General features: G+C 41.2%; 1 non-coding gene and 2 pseudogenes across 1 annotated transcript; 2 read left to right on the top strand and 1 right to left on the bottom strand.

The window, feature by feature from the left end:
* LOC109702847 (aromatase-like) overlaps positions 1 to 3641 on the top strand; it is a 41843-nt pseudogene extending 38202 nt beyond the window's left edge.
* A 7323-nt stretch (positions 3642 to 10964) lies between these two features.
* Positions 10965 to 11036, bottom strand: Trnag-acc (transfer RNA glycine (anticodon ACC)). The gene has a single exon. It is a non-coding gene; the product is annotated as a tRNA-Gly (tRNA).
* A 4799-nt stretch (positions 11037 to 15835) lies between these two features.
* LOC109702848 (spermine synthase pseudogene) lies at positions 15836 to 16907 on the top strand (annotated as a pseudogene).
* The last annotated feature ends 7133 nt before the right edge of the window (positions 16908 to 24040 follow it).

The raw sequence follows: 24040 nt of genomic DNA, 5'->3' as shown, positions 1-24040 counted from the left end.
CCCATTCATAAGAAATCAGAATTGGTTTCTGGGAGAACACAGAAGTCCATATTTGGAATTTCCTTCACACTGGAAACCTTTTTAGAAACAAATTTCTTACATCACATGATGTAGATAGACTTTTTTCTCTTGACTTTACACAGTACTTGTGAAACAAGTTATTTGGTTGTGGAAGCGTACCATCTTTTGAAAACCATTTGAGTGCAACCTGCAATAGTTAACTCTTAGGAGAATTTCAGCAAAGAGTTAAATATGTGAAGGTAGGGATCTCAGATGCATCCCACAGGTGGGAAGCTGCTTGGAAAGGCAGAGAGCAAGGAACCGGAGTAACAGAGGCCCCAAATTCCACAAGGTTTTCTCAAACACCTCCTATCAGGTTACCATGTTCTTTGCCAAGTGCATAAGTATGGCAAAGAACCAGCCAGTACCATCTGTGTACCCGCAGGACTTATAGGCTGTGAAAGAAAGAAACCCACCAATCTCAACAGAGTGAAGAGAGAGGGCACTGTGGAAGGATGGAGTTCAGGGCAGGGGAGAAATTGCTTTTGTGATCACAGCTTTTAAAACAAGTTTGATTGAAATTCCTCAAGAGGTGAAAAGTGTTTGTGGGATCTCTGAAAAGATGGGGAATCAGCTAAGCCTTTTGCACATGTGTCTGTGCTCCTTCCTGTGCTCTGTACACAGACAAGGTCATTACTTCCCAGTGAATGCCTTTGGTAGTCTTCTCCATGATATTTTTTTCACCTTCTCCATGATCTTTCCTTCACCCTCCTCACCTCAGTTATATATACCTCATAAGATCCTTGGGGGCAAAGAGCAGAACATGAGGGACAGAGATCTTACTCTTGGTTAGAGTTCTCAATCCTTCCTAGATATCTTATTGAGGAGACAGAGCTGCCTCAGCACCCTGGGCTGGTTTTGCTTCTGCAAAAGTGGTGGCTGATTTAAAGATACTCTGAAGATTTGCCACATCTGGCATATAGTCAAGTCTCTTTGACTAAGAGCAGACTGAGACAGTGGGGGTGCCCATCAATCCCCAGCCCATCAAGGGCTGATAGGTGGCACCTATTTTGTTGCGGTGAGGATAAGGGAGTTCTTGCCTTTCCAATGCAACAAGTTGTTCTCAGTGGGGCATGAGGAACCATCAGTGACATGTGGACAGGCAACAGCGCAGATAAACGGAGGAGCAAATGTTGAAATGGACAAAATCCACTGTTTTGTTTGACTGAGCAGCAGCCTGTGCATCCTGCACTGGAGTGGTGGTGGTGGAGTTTGTTCACAAACTGAGAGATAATTGAATGTTCTCTAGAAGTTAAAGTAGGGAGGAAGCAAGCAAAGTCTTCTGAGCCATGCAGATAAGATTAATGTGTGAGACAAACTGAGCATGGTCTACATGAAACTGTAGAGGCTCCGCCCCCTCTAAAAGGGTAATGGGTTCATCACCTTCAGCCCACTGTTGCCATGTGGGAATGCAGAGCCAATGTTATCAAGTTTTCTGAATTTCCAGGAAACCTCAACTTTTCCACAAATTTTCCAAGGTTTTAAGATAATTGTCTTCATTTCTTAACTTTTATAAAACCCTCCATGAACCAAACATGTTATATTTGGTGAGTGGTATGCATTAGAATTAAAAACATAATTTTTCAACCAAGGGCAAATTGTTCTGGAGAGAAAAATAGAAGCTTTAATGTCCACCACTTACTAAACTAACATTACTTTCCTTGACTTTCTTATCTGTTCCCACAGGTGAAAGAGACATACAGATGGATGATATACAAAAATTGAAAGTAGTGGAAAACTTCATCTATGAGAGCCTGCAGTACCACCCTGATGTGGATTTAGTCATGTGCAGAGCCTTGGAAGACGATGTGATTGATGGCTACCCAATGAAAAAAGGAACTAACATTCTGAATATTGGAAGAAATGCACAAAGTTGAGAATTTCTTTAAGCCCAATGAATTTATTCTTGAAACCTTTAAGAATGTAAGAGTCCTTCCTTAAAACAGAATGTGCTCTCGACAATGTCAACTGTCAAATCTGCTCTGTTTCTGTGTGTTTGTACCACATGCATTTCATTCTTTTTACTGCTTTCCCCTCTTCCACCTGACCAGGAGCCCATGTATCCCGTAGGTTGGAACACGGCTACCATATTCATTCTCAAAAGCCAGAGATGCTGAGTCTACAGTTCTGAGGACTATCTAAATGGTTTCCATATCATAGGTCAAAATGGAAAAACACCAGCCCTTTCATTTGGCTAAATCTTTTTTAACCCAGCGAATCTACCCAGTCATTTAAACTCATCACTTTGTCATCATCTAGATTCAGCTGCAGCACCTGCCTAGCAAAGGCAATCCATTTCTGCCTTAGACAGAAATCAAATGAAATCAAAGATAACATTTTTACAGATGGCCGTTGGTTCATCAAATGACCCCATTAGCAGTAGGTCTTCCTCTAAACAGAACTTGCTTGCTAAAAGAGATTGAGCTTTTGATTTTCCTAATGTTGATGTGTGCTGGAGATTCTGTCCTCTAATGTGTCACATTTTGGGCAACACTGATTTCAAGCTTGGATTATCCATGTAGTTCCTTCATGGCTCTCATTTTCCACTTTCATATAGTGTCAAAATATGATGCTAACCCAATACTTTTAATTTATCCTCTTTCTACACAGGCTACCCAGAGAATGCCAGGTAATCAGTCAAATGGTCAATGATAATTTATCAAACATCTCCCATATTCAGGGGCCACATAAATACAGAAATGGACCAAACAGACAGCTGTAATCCTAATTTTCTGCATCACTAAAAATAATAAATGTTTCTGGGTATGGTGGTGCATGACTGTTATCTCAGGACTCAGGATGCTGAGGCAAGAGGATTGTGAGTTCAAAGGTCAGCCTGCACTGCATAGCAAGACCCTATCTCAAAATCCAAAAGTTAGATGCTTGGCACTGATAGACCAGAAACCCACATCTTTTACCTGCTTTTGTCCCTTTTTATCAGGTTACATGACATCACACAAAAAAATCTGCCTTGGTGACTCATTTGTGGCTATTCTACAGAGCTAGTTGGAATATCCTAATTGCCTCTAATAAGGTGATTCGCATTGCTTTACCCCAGCTCATTTACATGAAAGGCAAAACTGGGGACTGCCTAAGGTTGGTCTGTATCACAAGAGGTGAATCACACTGAGTGAGAAACAGGCTTGTTTAATCAACAATCATGGTCTCAGTGAAGCAGAAATTATGGTCATGTTCTGACTGACCTCGTATTTAGAGTGAATCAAAGAGACTGCATTGCTTCACTCCACCTATGACACTATGGATAACTGTGTGATTGTTTCCATAGGTTCCTTACAGGTACTTTCAGCCATTTAGCTTTGGGCCCCATAGTTGTACACTGCCATGGTGATGATAAAAGTTGTCTTGGTTACATTTCTGAGATGATTCCATATGAAGACATTGTGAGGACAGTAAATTGAAGATATACAAAAAGTATATGATTTGTCTGTGCACCCAGATGAGATGAGCAACCTGCTGGAAATGATTTTTATCCCAAGAAATTCAGTCAAGTGCCTCAAACAATAGAGAAGATTCATCAGTACCTACTCTGGAGCATTTCTCATCAGTAGCTCACATGGAAACCACCCTCCCTTATCAAGTAGTGTCAACCTAAGGTAGTAAACATTTGGTGGCCTGAGGTATTTTTTTATTCATTTATTCATATGTGCATACATTGTTTGGGTCATTTCTCCCCCCTGCCCACTGCTCCCACCACACCACCCACCTCCCCTCACTCACTTCCAGGCAGAACCTGTTCTGCTCTTTTCTCCAATTTTGTTGAAGAGAAGACATAAGCAATAATAGAAAGACAAGTGTTTCTGCTATTTGAGATAAGGACAGCTATACAGAGAGATTTCTAGCATTGCTTCCATGCACAAGTGTGTTACAATCAAAATTAATTAATCTCTACCTGACCTTTTCACTAGTTCCTGATCACCTTCCCATATTGACCTCTGTTGCTTTAAGGTTTCTGTATTAGCACCTCTGCAGTTGGGACATCAAATACTTTCATGTTTTGGGTTTCCTACCTAACCCCATACTTCCTTTATGTGATCTTCCCTTAGCATGTGACCCAAGTCCAACAACATTGCTGTATTTGCCCTAGATCTAAAGTCCAGTAATGAGGGGGAACATATGATTTTTGGTCCTCTGAGCCTGGCTAACCTCGCTCAGAATGATGTTCTCCAGTTCCATCCATTTACTTGAGAATAAGTTCATTCTTCTTCACAGCTGAGTAAAACACCATTGTGTATAAGTACCACATTTTCTTAATCCATTTGTCTGTAGTGGGGCATTGTGACTGTTTCCATAACTTGGCTATTGTGAATAGCGCTACAATAAACATGGGTGTGCAGGTGCCTCTGGAGTAACCTGTGTCAAATTCCTTTCAGTATATCCCCAAGAGCGAGATTGCTGGAACATATGGCAGATCTATGTTTAGATTTTTAAGACTTCATATTTTTTTCCAGAGTGGTTGCACTAGCTTGCATCCCCACCAGCAGTATACAAGGGTTCCTTTTTCCCCACATCCTTGCCAACACCTGTTGGTGGTGGTGTTTTTTATGATAGCTATTTTAACAGAGGTGAGGTGAAATCTTAGTGTGATTTTTATTTGCATTTCCTTTATGGCTAGAGATGGTGAGTATTTTTTCATGTGTTTTTTGGCCATTTGAATTTCTTCTTTTGAGAAAGTTCTGTTTAGTTCAGTTGCCCATTTCTTTATTGGTTCATTGATTTTGGGAGAGTTTAGTTTTTTAACTTCCCTGTAAATTCTGGTTATCAGTCCTTTGTCTGATGTATAGGTGGGAAATATTTTTTCTCACTCTGTGGGTGGTCTCTTCAGTTGAGACACCATTTCTTTAGTTGTGCAGAAGATTTTTAATTTTATGAAGACCCATTTGTCCATTCTTTCTCTTAGTTGCTGAGCTGCTGGGGTTCTACTGAGGAAGTCCTTGCCTATACTTATTACTTCCAGAGTATTCCCTGCACTTCCCTGTACTAACTTCAGAGTTTCAGGTCTGATCCAATTTGACTTGTCACTAGTACAGGGTGATAAACATGGATCTAGTTTCAGTTTTTTGCAGATGGATAACCACTTTTCCCAGCAACATTTGTTGAAGAGGCTGTCTATTTTCCATAGTATGTTTTTTGTGCCTTTGTCAAAAATAAGGTGGACATAGTTGTGTGGATTCATATCCAGGTCCTCTATTCTTTTCCACTGGTCTTCATGTCTATTTTTGTGCCAGTACCATGCTTTTATTGCTATTGCTTTGTAATATAGTTTGAAATCAGATATTGGGATACTTCCAGCATTGCTCCTTTTGCTGAGTATTGCCTTGGCTATTCACGGTCTCTTGTATTTCCAAATGAATTTTAGGGAAGATTTTTCAATCTCTGTGATGAATGTCATTGGGATTTGATGGAAATTGTGAAGAACATGTAGATTGCTCTTGGTAGTATAGCCATTTTTACTATGTTGATTCTACCAATCCATGAGCATGGGAGATCTCTCCACCTTCTATAGTCTTCCACGATCTCTTTCTTCAGAGGTTTGTAGTTTTCCTTGTAGAGGTCGTTCACATCCTTTGTTAAGTTTACTCCTAGGTATTTGATTTTTTTTGAGGCTATTGTGAATGGAATTGTTTCCATATATTCTTTCTCAATTTGTTCATTTTTGGTATATAGAAAACCTAATGATTTTTGTAAGTTGATTTTGTATCCTGCCACCTTGCTGTAGCTGTTTATGGTATCTAAGAGTTTTGGGGTAGAGTTTTTTGGGTCTTTAAGGTATAGGATCATGTCGTCTGCAAATAGGGATATTTTGATAGTTTCTTTACCTATTTGTATTCCTTTTATTCCTTCTTCTTGCCTAATTGCTCTGGCTAGAAATTCCAGTACTATGTTGAATAAGAGTGGGGATAGTGGGCATCCTTGTCTCGTTCCTAATTTTAGAGGAAATGGTCTCAGTTTTTCACCATTAAGCATGATTTTGGCTGTAGGTTTGTCATATATAGCCTTTAATGTTGAGGTACATTCCTTCTATTCATAGTTTTCTTAGCGCTTTTATCATGAAGTGGTGTTGGATCTTGTCAAAGACTATAGTTGACTATATTATATTCAACAATATGTTGATTGTTGATAATATGTTGATTATATTGACTATATTACAAATTCCATTTGCTTACACCTCTTCTTCAATGCCCATGATTCTCAGGTTTGGTCTTTTGATGGAGTTGGTGAGTTCTTGCATATTTCTTTCACAGATTTTGAGTTGTTTGACTAATAGCTTTTCAGTTTTTCCTTTAATTTCTATTTCATCTTCAAGTTCTGATATTCTATCTTCTGCTTGTTCTAGTCTGCTACAGTGGCTTTCCATTGTGTTTTGTATTTCTGTTTCATTCTTTTTTCTGAGGTTTTCCATATTATGGGTCACTTTCTCTTTAATATTGTCAATTTTCATCTTTAATTCATTTATCTCTCTATTTATAGTGTTCTCTGTTTCACTTTGGTGTTTATTTAGGGCTCCTAGTAGATAATTTATTCATTTTTGTTGTCTTCTCATATTCTTTATTGTTGTTGTCTTGGAATTTCTTGAGTGCCTCTTGTATGTTTTGGTTAACCAGGCCTAGTAACATCTCCACGAAATTCTCAATGATTACTTGCATGATTTCTTCTTTCAGAATGTTCTTGTTGGCTTCCTTGGCATAATTTATCTTTGTTTGTTGGAGTCTGAAACTGGGTATCCATTTTCTTCATTTCCCTCTGAATCCTGTATTAAATTATCTTGGGGGGCAGGGAATGGTTTCTATCCCTTTTTCATCTTCCCATCACTCCACTTGCTACTGTGTAACTATGTTCTTGATGGGCTATTGGTGGTTTCAGTCACCTGTTTTCTTTCCCTTGGTTTAATTTTGTTTTGTGGGTGTGTTGTGTTTTAGGTTAGTGTATGTGTGCTGTTTCTGTCCCTGGTCTGTTTGTAATGTAGTGTTAGCTAACTCACAATAGTAAAACTAACAAAACAAAGAAAGAAAGAAAAAAAGAGAGAGAAAACCAAAAAAATCCACAGGGAGAGGTGTTGGACAAATAAACAGGGAAGAAAACAAACAAACAAACAAAAAAACACATTAAAAAATTCCAGGTTCAGGAACAACAGAATTTCAGTCTTAGTATTTCTGGTGTTACTCCTTCTGTATCTGGTCCTGGTGTTGGTACTTAAGCAGAAGTTCTGTCTTAGTCTCTCCAGGTGAGAGGGGAGCCTCACCAGTTTTTTTGCCTGTCTTTCAGTGGCAGATGCTTAGTCAGCTCCTCCCTCAGTGAGGTGTGGCTTCTCCTCAGGTTCCAGAGATCAGCTCTGTGGCTCACCAGCCATCCTACTTTAGAGTTGGGCTTTTGCTTTGTTGGTTTATTGGGAGCTTGTTTCTTTGCCTTGCCTGCTTTCTCTGGGGCAAGGTCAGAGATCTGTCAGCCGCTCCCTGCTGTCAGTGTGTTATGATGATTTGCTGATTGTTTTCAACTTTGCAGTGTCCTTTGACTTTGGATGTTGTTCACTGGCTCAGGAGATGAGCTTTGTGGACCACTACATGCCCTATTTCAGGCAGAGGCTTATCACCCACTAGCTGTTGGTCCAGCTGTTGGTCAGCTTGGACCCATGGATATCAGCTCCTTGCTCCTCCCCCCTTCCCCAGCATACTTACAGCACCCTGCACCCTCTGCTGTGCATTCCTTTTCAGTTCCTTGTTTATTATTCAGGTTTCTTTTTTTTGCAAGGCAGGGGGTCAGTCTGTCCATGGGGCTATGCTGGTTTATCCCAGGGGTGGCTGTGGGAATGCCACATGATGCTTATTTGCTCACCTGTTGGTCTGCTGGATGTCTCCCAAGCTGGTTTGGAGCCAGTGTCTGGCAGCATGGGAGCCCTCCTGTTTTCTTAGTGTAATGTGGCATGGAGAAGCTTTGTACAGGCTAGGGGCTCAGGGTAATGAAGTTTTGATTCTTCTTGGTGCTTTTTTTCTGCCAAGTGTGGTTCCCGCATCTCAGCAAGAATTTGGATTTATGGAGTTCACACTGTGTGCTTCTGCACTCTAGTCACCATCTTGGATCCCTCTGGCTTAAGGCATTAAATAAGCATACCACCTATTGGTTGTCAACAAGATGGAAACTACCAGACCTTGCACAAGCCAGAGAACCAGAATGCAAGAGACAAGATTTGTGTGTGTGTGTGTGTGTGTTGGGGGGTGGGAAGTGATCATTGAAGATACCACAGCCCTTAAGTACCAATTCTATGAAATGAGCTTCAGAAAGAACTGGCTATCTGTGTCTGGTTTCCCCACCACCAACTTCTCCACTGCCCTGCCCCTGGGCATTTTAATGTCTGGAGGAGAACCACTCAAGTTGATTACAATGGCCAGGTCAATAGCTCAGTACCTGGGGACAAACACACCTGCTAATATGGATAAAAGAGCTTTCATTTGTGCTTTTGGTGGAGTTGGGTCAGCCACCTTCATACTTTTAAAAGAAATATTACAAATCCAGCAGTTGACTTTTCCTATGAATTATACTCAGTTGCCTCTAATGTATCCTCATGTGATCTGTCTGTGGGAAAAGGTAAACCAAAGGGGACCCTTCCCAGTCTCCTATACCATGCCTCAGACACATACCTCTGCTAGACTAGGTATAGATTTCAGCTAATACAAATGTACTTCATAATGGCTTGTGTAAAATATAACTAGGATGCTATTTCTGGTGATGGGGAAGATCACATAGTGATCTTCAAATCTGAATAAAAATCCTTTTTGCATGTTTACATTATTTCATAGCTTCATTTACATAACTGACTGAAAGATGACTTACTGATATGACTCTTACCTGCCTTCTCCTTGAGCTGGATTGGGCTTAGGACTTAAGGTGTCCAACATAAATCCCTTTCACATTCAAATATCCAACATTGTATTTGCACCTTCTACCCATATGTCTGTTTCCTTGATGTAGGAGCTGAAACACAAGGAGGCTGAGTGTTTCATCCACCTCCACACAGCAAGTGCCCAATCCAGGTCTCTTCCCAGTCATCCATATCCAGGAGCTGACATCACCCAGCCTAACTTCTCTACATAGCTGTACTTATTCTGGTTTTTATTTTGATGCTGTTTCACCAATCTTCACCTCAGTAGAGCCATCTGTACACATGGATTACCCCAAAGGAACTCTGCAGTCATTTTCCAATTCTTTCCTTAAGTTATAATTTTGCTTCATAAACATAACACTATTTTTCTCCTTGAATCTAAGCCCTCATTAAAAAATTTCCCTTTCATGCCCAACATGAAATTTGGTCACTGAGAGTATAATTTGTGCATCCACTGGCAGACTGCAGGCCCCCAAACACTAATAGGTCTGCATGTAGCCCTAACTTACCACTATAACAATAAGCAATAATAAAGATGTTTGTAGAACAAATCTCAATCTATTCCAAATCTGAACTTTTGAGCAAACCAGTGTTTTTGCAAATAATCTTTTTCCAAGCTGAATTCTAAAAGCTCAACAGTACCTCACTTCACTGTTGAAATTAGCACTTTTTCAGGGAAACAACAACCTGTCTCCCACACTTATCACCTTCCCCAAATGCAGCTGCTGTTTTCACTACTCATGTATCTCTAGAATTGACCAGAAACAGGTGAGAAATGACTGTCTCTTTGGAGAAATTTCTGTCCTTGATAATGCAGGAATGACTGGCACATCTTGTAGTCCTTGAGTCAAGCATGAAGAGGAAAGAATCCTTAAGGCCATAGGCCAAGTTATTTTATTTAAGCTTCACAGCAATCATGCAAAGTACATTTTATGCATCATATTGCAGGTGATAAAACTGGTTCCCAAACAGAAACTTGCCCACACTCACTCAGCTAGAAATTTGAATTTCCTTGGTTCATCCCAAGGTCAGTGATCTTTCCTATGTGTGACACTAAAATTAGGATTTGGTTCTTTGTGAAATCAAATATAGTAAAAAATTCCTGCAAGGTCTAGTTGACCAATAAATTAGGTATTAAAATTGGATGGGGCGACAAGGTATTGAGAGTTCTGGTGAGTTCGAGCTAGCACCTTAGCTCGGATCAGCCACTGTACCAGGGGAATGAGTCCAAAAACAGAGTTTGGCTTGTGTCTCCAACCACCAACAAGGGCAGTTCAAACTAGTCATGTTGATTTGGCTGTATTTAGCAGGCAAAGTAAATTGTTCAATATGTTGTCTCTAGTCATACTTATTTTATTCATCTCAGTGGCACACAGCATGTCCTCAATATATTTCTGGTAAATGAATTAGAGAATGAATCTTTGTCCCAATAAAAGAAACCATCTATTAGATTCATCAGAATAGCAGGTGACACATATATGCATTCTAAAATGTGGCCTTTGCCTATTGCCACTGTACCAGTCTGAGACAAACATTGAGTGATCTGGCTGCACACGAGGAAAACATGACCAAGCAGAGGAAATTGAGCTCAACTCAGTCATAGCTATTGATGAAGATACTCTGCTCAGTGAACAGTTAGACAAGATAAACTTTAAGACTTCTGCAGCATAATATGCCACAAGGCTATGAATTAGGACACTACAACCAACTGGTAAGGATTCCAACATTTTCTAGAGGTGTCAGAAATCTGGTCCTATGAAAGACAGTCTCAAAGAGGCTATCTTCCAGAAGAAACACTCTTATTAGTTAATAATCAGTCCATATTCATAAAAATACAAATATATTGATGACCACTCATTACCAGGATAGGTAACACTGAACACCAGTACAACAGGCCATACAAAGTCATTCTCAATTCCACCAAAACCCCAGGGCTCTTCGTAAACATTTTCATATCAGCCAAGAACAAACTCATCAAATTGTTAGGGTCTTTTTTTTTTTTTGGTGGTGGTGGTACTGGGGTTTGAACTCAGGGCCTCATACTTGGTAGGCAAGCACTCTACCACTGAGCCACTCCACCAGCTCATCAAATTGTTAAATCATGTTCAAGTTGTGCTCCTCGTTTGCCTGTGCCCTCTGAGGGAGTTAACTGTCATGGTCTTCATCCTGTAACATTATGGAGTATGGATGTTACTCACATTCCATCTTTTGGATGATAGCGTTATGTCCATGTTCTCATTGATACTTACTCTGGTTTTGTTTTTGCCTCTCCAAGATCAGGGAAAGCAACACGCCATGTCATAGATCACTGTTTGGCCACCTTTGAGGTGATGGCCAAGCCATGCCACATTAAAACTGATAATGGCCCAGGCTATACATCTACTACCTTCAAGGCTTTTTGTTCCTCCTACCAAATTCTTTATTCCACAGACCTATCCTACAATCCACAAGGCCAATGAGCTCACCAAACTTTAAAACCTCAATTACAAAGAGAAGAAGGGGGAGAGAGCTCCCCAGCCACTCAAATTAATAAAGCTCTTTTTACTTTAAATTTTTTAAATTGCTCTGAATCTGGCTTTACTCCAGCTGAAAAACATTGGGAACATTGTAATAAACAACACTTGCCACAGGTATTTTGGAAAGATGTAATGACCAGGGCCTGGCAAGGCCCTAGCCTGGTCTTGTTATGGGGCCGAGGCCATTCTTGTGTTTTTCTTGAAGATGCAGAAAGCCCAATTTGGGTACCCTCATGGTTTGTGAAGACCCATGGAACCCATCAGCCATCAGATGCAGAAGCTCTACCTGACAGAGGAGGAGAGGAGCCCAAGCCCACTGAGAACCAACCCTACAGAGATCCTGCCACCTTACCAGTCCTATAAGAGGCAACATCATCATATCGACAAATGCAGTAAAACAACCCAGGGATCTACTCCCCTATCTTGCAGTCAAATAAAGTGCTTGGTGGACATGGCCAAGAATGCTGTTAAGGGGTGGGGACAGGAAGAAACGCCTGCTGTTCTTCTGTTAGCTATGATTACCATCATTAGTCAACAGGTAAATGCTGCAGAAGCCCAGAACTTAGTACATTGGGCTTTTGTGCCTCATCCACCTCTGCTTCATGCAGTTACCTGGAAAAGTCCTTCTATATCAGTTTTTACTAATGACTGAGCTAGTAGGAGGTCACTCCAATGGACACCTGGTTCCTACTGTCACTAATTATAGTTTTACAGGACAAGCTGTTGCTTTACCCATATGTCTGGGAAATTTGCCTTATTGTCTCCCACTCATGCCTATTTGGAAAAGTGCTCTGTTATGGAATGGTACCCAGTTTCTTGAAAAAAATCTAGAATTTTTAGGCTTTAATGCCACTGAGCCATATAATGCTACACATTGGCCTCACATTCCCCACTGTCATGACAAATGCAATCCCTGGCGCCTTTGAAAAGAAGCCTATAGGAACAATGTAGATTTGCTTCTCCAATGGCTGTTAATGTTGCAGGCTGCAAGCTTGTGTACTGGTCCTATACTGGCACTTCTGAAACTGTATTATGGGGTATTGGACCACCCCTGGTGGGACCAGACAGAGGAACCATTCAATCAGATATGTGGAAGCTCGGAGCTGTTAGTGCCACTATCAATCTAACTAGCCATTCAGGCAGCTTGTTATTAAAGGCTTGCAAGCTTGTGTTCAACATCCTTTTGCTTTATTGGCTGGATCAATTAACATTTCTAGAAATGGAACTATTTTTGATATCTCTTGTTTTAATTGCTATTTAACTTCTTGTGTGCACAATTACATAAATGACAGCCTACTTATAGTAAAACAAAGCCTCTATATATTGGTACCTACAAATTTCATGGAACCATGGTATCATGATAGAGGACTATAGGTTGTTGAAGAAATAAAATCATTATTAGTAAGAGAAAAAAGATCTGTAGGGCTCTTGATAGCAGGCATTATGGCAGCCATCACTGCTATTGCCACCATGACTACTGCTGTAGTAGCCCTCTCCCAAAGAATTAAAAAATGCTCATTACTTTAATACCTTAACACACAATGTCAGTAATGCCTTTTAACAACAAGGTTGCTATAAATGAAAAAAACGATATCCACTTCAATTCTCTAGAAGCTGCTTTGCTGGGTATGGGAGATGAAGTTTAAACACTGAAATTCTACCAAGATTTACTGTGCCGTGCAGGCTTCCAACATATTTGTGTTACTTCAGCAGCCTACAATGCCACAGACTTCCCAGGAAACTCGCTAAAGCACATGTCATGGGAACTTGGGAAAATAATGATTCCCTTAACCTACAAGCCTTAAGACAGCAAATTTTAGCTATGCAGCAAGTACATGATCAGGTAGTCGCTCCTGAAGATATAGCAAAGACTATGTTAGAGGAATTACAAGGATTTAACCCTTTAAATACTCTGAGCCATTCCTTCTGGTATTTCATTGGCATTATATTATTAATGACTTGTTGTTTTACTTACTTTCAGTTGGAGCTCAAAGGATCAAATAATGACTGCTCGAATTGGGTGTAAAAATGTATTGGGAGCATTTAAGAAATAAAGTAGGGGGAGATGTTGGGGACTGGGCACAGACCTTGGACTGGGAAGTATTGAAGATTGCAAAGCCTCTCCAAGTAGGACCTTGCTAAACTCTTCTGCTCTCATTCTTCCTGGCACCTGGTGTCGTGACCTGCATTCCTGCAACTCCTTTGAAGAAAACAACTTGCTGTGTTTACATACCAGCCCCCTGATGCAGAACTAAATAAATTACCAGAATTGTTTGGAAACTCCTTGACGCCAGATTAATCAATAGCTATAGATAAGATATCCTGCGTGCTTTGACAATTTCCAGACCAGATGTTTTGTAGTTAAGCTTCAATAAGCCTGAGGAAAATTAGCCCACAGACCCTGTTCCTTTTACCTTAGATCAAAAGAATTGCTGACGTATGTAAGCTTGATTTCACCTGATTCACTCCCTTGCACTGACCTATAAAATAAACACTTTGGCTTAGGTAGGCATTCATGTATCCCACCAGGAACATGCAGTCCTCCCAATCCCAGCTTTGTGTCTTTATGTCTGTGTGTCTTTGTTTCTCATTCCTCATTGCTCCCAGTCAGGTTCAGCAGCTTAGCCACATAGGCGGTGGCACCCAGTTCCACAAATAAATAAATAAATAATACATAGACTCTGTCTCAGTAGGCTTGGGTGGGGCCTGAGATTCTGCACCTCTACAAAGTTCCCAGGTCACGCTGATGCTGACACAAGTGTCCACATATCAAGTTGAGTAGCATGGAGAGCTCAATGTGGAGTGCTGTGGTCCCCAGAGCAGCAGCAGTCCCACCATCCAGAAGCTGGTTAGGATGGACAGCCCAGGCACCTTCAAGATCTGATGACTAACAATGGTGCCAGGTACTTTGGCTGCATGTTTAAGTTCAAGAAGCATTGATCTAGCCTAGAGGGTTTTCATCCTCACATTTCACACCCAAGACCTCTCCTGTTCACCCTGGCTCATGGAGTCTTTAGGCACACAGCACAGGTCTTCAGCTGTAGCTCCCTTGTACCCCTAAAGTTGGAGCCCCTGGAAGGAGAACACCCATCCTCCCATTCACTCTGTTCTATTACACAAACATCACCCTAAACCTTAAACCAGCCAACCATCATGAATAAGCCAAGACTGTTCACACACACGGTATCATTCCAACAAGTCGCAGCAGTTTTGATGCACACAGAAACTACCAGAAAAAAGCTTGTCCTGCTCAGGGGAAATTGGTACAAAATTCTCCCAGGAATGCTGGTCTTTCTTGCAGCTACAGTAATCAGTGAAATGTGCTTTCTCCACTTTATAGAAATTCACATCAAACTTGCAAGAATGCAAACTATGCAAATGTGTCTCATTCATCCCAATGAATTAAGAATGGAGATTCCCACAATGAACACCTCCTATTAGGCATGAATCCTCACTTAGGTGGTTTCCTTGGAGAATTTCTCTGAAACACACCATCCTGGCAGCCTGCTCCCTTTACAGGAGATGCAGTTAAGCAAAGCTTGATCTTGGCCAGCCTTGAATTAAATCCTGGCTTTATTTTACTAGAAGTTCGCTGTGGTGCAAGTTTTTCAACAATTTAGAACCTTTTGCAAGTGGGTACAACACAACAAGGGTCCTTCAACAAGCTTGGTCCTGAGTATAAGAAATGAGCATAGAAGAGGCCAAGAATATCTACTTGCTTTCCTCTCTCTTCCTTTGTCCTCTCCTCCAGAGGCCGTCAGAACAATGAACAGACCAATTACATCTTTTTTCTTTCTCCTCCTCTTGACTCAGAAGTCTTCCAAATAATTCATTTTACAGAAAGGACTGTCCCTGATCTTGTCTTAGGAGATCTATATATGCTTTTCTTCACAGCAAATTAAAACTGTGAACTTAAAAGAAATCACTGAAATCAAGTTTATAAATACCCAGAATTGTTTGGCATTTTTCCTAATGTTTAAATCACCTCCATCCTGCAACAGAAATAATCTGTTCTTGTCCTATTAATCATTTTATTTCTTCAACAAACATCTATTGACCACATACTATGTGGCAGGCCCTGTCCTAAGAACCTATTCCCCTTGCACCTTATATGTCAAAACAAAATAAATAAGCAATGTGATAATGCACGGGCTCATTTCAGAAAGCAGTGGGCTAAGGAAATAAACTGCATGCTGAGGTAAGAATGTGGGAGGGGCTCCACTTCAGAATCAGACATCTAAGTAAGGCCTCTTTGAGGCACTGAAGTTAAGGCCATCCCAGTGGCTACAGCCTGACATGCCACACAGCCCCTCAGTCTCCCACGGCTACCTATCCCATGCATGGCACAGGGCCTTGCCTCACCATGCTAGCAGCACAGCACAGCAAGCTGGACTTCATGCTCAGCACCAAAGCTGATGGTGAGAGCATTCTGAACAGCCTGCAGGCCATTTTCCAGGAACAAAGTGATGGCAGGACCACAGCTATTTAGCAACCTACACAAACAAAAATGGCAGCCTTGCTTATTTGAGAATTTATTCATATGGATTGTGTTGGTGGACCTTCAGAGTTATGACTGTGATGCACAGGGTAAAGAAGAAATTGACAGTCTTTTGAACAAAATAGAAGACAAAGTAAAAGAATTGAGTCAAGACAGTACTGGGCAGGTAAACATATTACCACCCACAGTTTGAGGAGGGGCCATTCACAGATATTAACCCACTGCTGACAGGTCCCTGCTTGAGTATGACATAGCTGAAGTGGTATACAATGAAGATTCACCTTATCAGAACATTAAAATTCTACACTCGAAGCAGTTTGGAAATATTCTCATCCTTAGTAGGGATGTTAATTTGGCAGAGCGATTTGGCTTATACTCAGGCCTTCATGGCAGTGGCAAAATTACACTGGCCAAGATGTACTGATGCTGGGAGGCAGACATGGGGGCTTATTATGTGAGATAGTCAAACTGAAACCAAAGATGGTCACTATGGTAGAGATTGACGAAATGGTGATTGACAGATATAAGAAATATATGTGAAAAACACGTGGTGATGTCTTAGACAATCCTGACGGAGAGTGCTACCAGGTTCTCATAGAAGACTTCATTTCAGTACTGAAGAGGTACACCAAAGAAGGGAGAGAGAGTTTGATTACGTGATTAATGATATGACAGCTGTTCCAATCTCCACATCCAGAAGAAGACTCCAAATGGGAGTTTCTCAGACTGATTCTTGACCTCTCAATGAAAGTATTCAATCAGGATGGGAAATATTTTTACGCAGAGAAACTGTCTCAGTTTGACAGAAGCTCTGTCACTCTGTGAAGAACAGTTCAGGCTCCTGTATCATCCCATGGAGTTCTCGAAGGAGATTGTCATATCCCTTCATACTTGGAATTATGGGTATTTTACAGTTTGGAAGGAAGCTAAACCTTGAAGATGAATGTCCCTAATCACGTGTGCTGTAAATAGCCTTCCTGACCTCCACATGCTGTATATGACATTAAAATGTGTCAGGCAATTGATTGTGAATTCCTTCAAGTGTTCTACTTTTTTTAATAGTTATTTATAATTTTTAAAAACAATGAAAATGTACGTTTTGATGAGCTAGGGTCTTAATTTTTTGAAATACAGCTGAAGGAAAATTAGACAGCACAGCAAAGACTAAGAAATATACTGACCTCCCCCCCCAGAATATGATTTTTGTTACCTTTTATTTCTATATGGCTTTATCTTTTGTTCTTTAGTTTTTGTTTGGTTTTCAATTTGGAGGAATGAACACCATTGTTTTATTCTGGAGGAAAGTTCTTGATGGTGTTTCTTTTCCACAAAATTGACTTCCATATTCAAATTCTGTGCTTATAAGAAAATTAAAAAGTGAATAACAATGCTTCAGTTAAAACTACAGAAGAGACATTTCATGTGTTCTGTTGTCTTATTTCATCCCAGTCCCTCTTTCTCACCTCTGATGTCCTAAAACAAAAGTATATCACCTATTTTTAATTCTGTTACAGCACTTGGTGCTATTTGTCTCTTTAAAATAGGATGGCCTTGGGACCTTAGTAATGACTTCATTTACCAGTGTGATAAATGATGCACAGCCTATTACATTCACCACTTCTGCATTATAAGGCTGACATGAAGATAGCGAAAGATTTTGCCTGACTACAAGGGTAAAAGCCAAAATCTTACTTCTGCTCCCACTCTTACTGGTGTATTAGATATGGAAATAAAGATCTTTTTGGATAGCTGCTATGAAACTTTGAGAAGACTGTAGGAGGTGCAGATAGACTTTGTGGAGAGGCCAGGGGCAAAAAGAACAACTTGAGAACTCTTCTAAGAACGTGCGTGTATTAACTTGGTATTGTATTGTGGGTAACAGTCCACATCAAAGATGAGTTTATGTTGACTTTGACTGTTAGATATTCCTGGATTATCCTGTTGTTTTTATAGAAGGTTTATACTTTTAAAAATAGAAGAAAATCAAGTTGGCAAAAAAATAACCAGTCAAAATCTGGAGAGGAAAACTCCAGCAAGTGAGAAGGCCCCTATGTGAGATCAAGGTTAGAGTATGAAAGGACTACACAGTAGGGCTACAGTGTCACAATCAGAGGGGAACATGAAGCAAGATAGAGCTGGCAAGCAAGCAGACCTCTCTGCCCTTGAGGACCATAGAAGAAAGCTAGTTTTTGGTAGGAAGGAATATTCTGTGTCTGGGTCATTTAGCTCACAAGAGCCACTTAATTTTCAGGAGTTTGTGAACTGGCAAATGTCAAGTAGACATTTGTAGAGGTATTTACACCATGGACATTGGCAATTACTACAAATCCATGCTCTCCTCCCTTCTCCTAGATCCCTCTCTATAGGGGTCAGTTGTCAAACATTTACAGCACACCACTGATGCATGTGCAAGTGCAACCAAAAGTCACTAGAGCATTTAAGCAGGAGGATAACATGACCTAACGTATATTCTGAAATAGTCACTCTGGCTGATGCATGCAGCACTACTCCTGTGGAATGAAAGTAGAAGCCAGAAGGCTCAATAAGAGAGGCTTAAGCCCAGACATTCTGACCCCAAATTCAGTGTTTGTTTTACTGCCACACAGGACACATACAACTGATGCTTGCACTTAGAATTCTCTTCCTGGAGCTATAGAAACTCTGCCTCTTTAACATTTTGATCCATAACCAGCTCTCGTCCTCACTCACAATTACCATCAGCATCAGGAAATGAGTCAGAGCCTCAAAATCCCTCAGAGCTGGAAGGGTCTTAATACTACATAGGCCCGCCCAGGCTCCACCTCTGCTCTGCTCAAGGGGAGACTGCAGACTGGGAAAGCCCCGCCCCCAGCTTCCCATGGACCTCCACACACACGGTTAGGGCACGTGTGGAGGGACACCAGCAACATGGCCAGTGTTGCTTCCACTACATAGGCTGAGCAATAACGAGACTTGTCATCATTCTTGCTTCACTTGAGACCAATAGCAAACGACAGCAGCAGGGAAACTTTTACAAACTTCAGATTACTAAATAATTGTAACTTGGGTTTGTAATTATTTATATCTTTCCTGGAGTCCTTTAGATTGAACTTCTGCCCATTTGTACAAATCAGCTCCTCTTGGTGTTGGCTGAATTATCCTGTCCATTCACTAATACTAGCTCTATGTAGACAGGGAGGGGACATCTCTAAGGGAGTTAGTGGATCCAGGTACCAAAGATCATCTTAAATTTTAAAAGTCTAATGCTGCCTCAGCTTATAAATTCCTTTCTTGACAACCTGTTGGAGAATTTTTGACTTTCCAGGTTGAAATTTATGTTTTCAGATGACACAAATCCTGCATGGCATCCTCTGCAGCCTCTCTGAACATATATTAAACTCTTACTAACTTTATGAGCATGTCCCTCTTGGGTTAGGAGACTTTACTGACAGTAGACCAAAATGCTGCTTATGGAACAACGTGCTTTTGACTCGATCTAATGAAGATGCACGCCCAATGCACACACATCCCCCTCTTGCAGTACTGGGGAGTGAACTCAGGGAATGCTAGCAAGTGTTCTACCACTTGAGCCATAACCCTAGCCCAAAGCTGGTATAAATGTAGAGAATTTAAAAGTGATCATAAGGGCAATCAAAGAAACTTTCCTCTTTTTTGTCACAAGAAAATAAAAGTAAGAAAAGAAGTTAATCGACCCATTCTCTTCAAAAGATCTTCCAATTACAGATCATGAAAATAAAACGGATTTAAGTTCATTAGTATGAAACAGTGCCATCTTTTTTGTTAGAAATTAGTCATTTCTTGGGGTTTGGGGGAAAACTCTGTATATGACCTTTACTGTTCTGTAGATTTAAGGAAGTTAGCATTAGAGTAGACACAGTCTACCACCTACAAACCCTGAACAATTTGAGGCTTAGAACTTTCTGCCAACTATTCACAATAGCCAAGTTACGGAAACAGCCAAGATGCCCCACCACTGACGAATGGATTAGGAAAATGTGGTATCTATACACAATGGAATTTTATGCAGCCATGAAGAAGAACGAAATGTTATCATTCGCTGGTAAATGGATGGAATTGGAGAACATCATTCTGAGTGAGGTTAGCCTGACCCAAAAGACCAAAAATCGTATGTTCTCCCTCATATGTGGACATTAGATCAAGGGCAAACACAACAATGGGCTTAGACTATGAGCACATGATAAAAGCGAGAGCACACAAGGGAGGGGTGAGGATAGGTAAGACACCTAAAAAACTAGCTAGCATTTGTTGCCCTTAATGCAGAGAAACTAAAGCAGATACCTTAAAGCAACTGAGGCCAATAGGAAAAGGGGACCAGGAACTAGAGAAAAGGTGAGATCAAAAAGAATTAACCTAGAAGGCAACACACACATACAGGAAATTAATGTGAGTCAACTCCCTGTATAGCTATCCCTATCTCAACCAGGAACACTTGGTCCTTCCTATTATTGCTTATACTCTCTCTTCAACAAAATTAGAGATAAGGGCAAAATAGTTTCTGCCGGGTATTGAGGGGGTGGGGGGGAGAGGGAGGGGTGGAGTGGGTGGTAAGGGAGGGGGTGGAGGCAGGGGGGAGAAATGACCCAAGCCTTGTATGCACATATGAATAATAAAACAATTAAAAAAAAAAGAAAAGACAGAGGGCAGAGGACATTAGGGAAAAAGTCCATCCAAAAATGATGGACTATAAAATCTGTGCTGGAGAAGGGTTAGGAAAAAAAAAAAAAAAAAGAACTTTCTGCCAAGTGCAAGTGTAATGCCTCCTGCTTGTGGTCCCAGCTACTCAGGAGGCAAAGATCTGGAGAATCACAGTTCCAGCCCAGCAGGCAAGAAGTTAGCAAGACCCCATCTAAACTGGTAACCTGACCATGAAGGTGCATGCCTGTCATTCCAGCTACACAGGAGCATAGGTAGGAGGATCGAGGTCTGTGACCAGCCCTGGGCAAAAGCACCAGACCCTATCTGAAAAATAACTAAAGCAAGGTTGTGGCTCAAGTGCCTGCCTAGCAAGTACTAGGTTCAAACACTAGTACTTCCAAAACAAAACAAACAAAAACAGAACAAAAAACTTTTTGCCAAAGGCAAGGAGCACTTGGGCAGCAATACCAAGACTGGTGGCTTAATCTCTTCTCAGTCTCTCATGTGCCTACTAAACTCTAACTCCCCCTAAAGAAAACCCAGGTTATATCTTGCCAGCATGTTGGGTGTTTGCATCTGCAAACAGCCCAGGAAATTTCACTTTGACCCTAGACCCTGCCTCCCAACTCAGTGGCTCACTTGCACCCACCTGCCCTCCCTTCCTGAACCAGAGGCAAGAGTGGAACCAGAGGAAGAAATGGCAAAAGACATTGCAGCTGGTTGCCTCAGCACCTCCCCTGCGGTCTGGACATGGGCCAGCCTCGGTCCTCTGACCCACATTCAAGTTAGGTTTCTTCTCCTGATGAATCATGGTTCTATTAATTAGCGGGAAACTGGAGGAAATGGATTGGTACAGAAGTTTTTAAGTCAGCCTTGGCTTCTAAGAGCCAGGCATCAAGCTCGTGGTGATGACACAGTTGTGAGATGGGCAGATAGGGAGACATGAACCAAAAACTCATTTTTTCCTTTAAAAATGTCTAATTGTGATAAAAACACACATAATGTCAAATTTACAGTGTTATTTATGTTGTTCTCATAACCTCAACCGTCAACAGAGTGGCAAGGTGCCACTTTTGGAGGTTTGTAGGCTTTACTCTCCTCACCCCCATCCACTGTGCTTCTGGGCAACCTTGTGAAGTATGAAACCCCTAAGCGTGCAAACAGGAGCGAATGCAGAAGTATAGGGTGGGATGAGGGGAGCCAGAGCGGTACTTCATAACCCTCACCATCAGAACTCTTGTCATCTTACACAACTGAGACTCTAAAACCCCAACTCCCTGTTTCTTCTACCTCCCCAGCCCCTGCCAACTACCATGCTGCATTCTGTCTCTGTGAATGTGACTATTCTAGATTCCTCACACAAGTGGAATCATGCCATATTTGTCCTTTTTGACTTGTTTTGCTTAGCACAATGCCCTCAAGCCTCATCCATGTTGCATCATGTGGCAGGATTTCCCTTCCTTGTAAGGCTGAATGATGTCCTATTATAAGTACATACCATATTTTGTTTATCAGTCATCTCTTAGTGGTCACTCGGGTTGCTCTCACCTTTTGGCTATTGTGAATAATATCACCATGAACAGAGGTATACAAATATTTCTTCAAGTCCCTGCTTTCAATTCTTGTAGTTATATTCCCAGAAGCAGAAATGCATAAGGTAATGCCCTTTTTAGTTTTTTCAGAAAAATCTGTTCTCTTTTCCATAATGGCTGTACCAATCTACATTGTACACAGGGTTGCAATTATTTCCACAGTCTCTCCAACACTCCTTCTTTTCTTTTTTCCTCTTCCTCTCTCCCTTCCTTTTTCCCACCCTCCCCCCTTCCTCCCTCCCTTCCTCGCTTTGACTGCAGCCATCCTAACATGTGTGAGGTGGTTGAAAACCAACTTTTATCCTATATTCTCCAACTGGATGCACCCCCACCCCCACCACCTCTGCTTTAGACTTGTTCTTCTATGGAAAGAAGTCAGACGGGGAATTTCTCAGTTTATTTCTGGTCTACAGAGTTCAAGTGAAACAAACAAAAACATCTGCTTTTTTTCTTAACAGCACAGGGTTTACCTGTCTGACTTAAACATCTCCTCAATCAGCATGGGCATTAAATCTGAGCATTCAGGGGACCCATGAGTCAAGTGGGTGTTGCTCTGCTTTCCCCACATCTCCAGATTCTTGCTTTCCACTTTCCCTCAGGAATACCCAGATGCACAGAGGAGTGGGAGGTGAGAGGAGAGCAACTCTCACACACATTCTCCAAATGTGGCATCTTTCTGGGGCATAGAAAAGATATTACAGATAGCAATGAGAAGAATAAAAAGGAGAATGAAATGTCAGTCTATGCAGTAAGAGCAAAAGGAAGTCAGAAGACAGTGTGGTATCTTATTTGACAAGTAGCTTCCTTATTGTCTGCTCCAGACTCCCTCTCATGAAGAGCCATTGTCTTCCTTAGTCCTTCTCCTTCCTTATTCCTATGCATCCCCCTGCCATGAGAACTCAGATTCCCACAGGGTAACAGAGGCAACTGGCTCCAGCAGCCAACTGGTAATATCCTGTTACACATCAGTAGTGGGGCATCTTGGCTGTTTCCACAGCTTAGCTATTGTGAATAATGCTGCAATAAATATGGGTGTGCAGGTGCCTTTGTTTTATGCTGACTCACATTCCTTCAGGTATATCCCTAGGAGTGGTATTGCTGGATCACATTGCTGGATCATATGGCAGATCTATTTTCAGTTTTTTAAGGAATCTCCATATTGTTTTCCATAGTAGTTGTACTAGCTTACATTCCTACCAGCATTGCATAAGGATTCCTTTTTCCCCACATCCTTGCCAACATTTGTTGGTGGTGGTATTCTTGGTGGTAGCTATTCTAACAGGAGTGAGGTAGAATCTTAGTGTGGTTTTGATTTTCATTTCCTTTATGGCCAGGGATGGTGAGCATTTTTTCATGTGCTTTTTAGCCGTTTGAACTTCTTCCTTTTAAAAAACTCGGTTAAGTTCATTTGCCCATTTCTTCATTGGGTCATTGATTTTTAGCTGGACTTTTCACCCTGACTACACAGCCTGTCTTCCATCTCTTATCCAAACAACTGATTCTGTAGGCTCAACGTGGGCTTGAAAGTCCACCTCCCACAGTCACTGTCAGGCTCCACCGTTTACTAACTACCCTTCACATACTGAAGGTTAGCTGTGGCTCTAGGAAGGTGTAGCAGGGAGGAGGACCAGAAGAGAAATAGGCAGGCTGTGTTCTGATAATGAGGCAAGGGGAAGGGATGGCATAGCAGAGAAATAAAACTTAAAGAACTGAATCATGAAGAAGGTCACATAGCACTGAGGGACTGAAATAGCCAATGAAGTCACATGCAGCCATATGTGGGTTGAGCTTTGCTTTTTACTTCTGTAACCTGCTTGCAAGG

The sequence above is a fragment of the Castor canadensis genome, chromosome 2 (assembly GCF_047511655.1).
Source record: "Castor canadensis chromosome 2, mCasCan1.hap1v2, whole genome shotgun sequence".
In the NCBI taxonomy this organism is placed as follows: Eukaryota; Metazoa; Chordata; class Mammalia; order Rodentia; family Castoridae; genus Castor; species Castor canadensis.
This window is presented reverse-complemented; position numbering and strand designations above follow the sequence as displayed.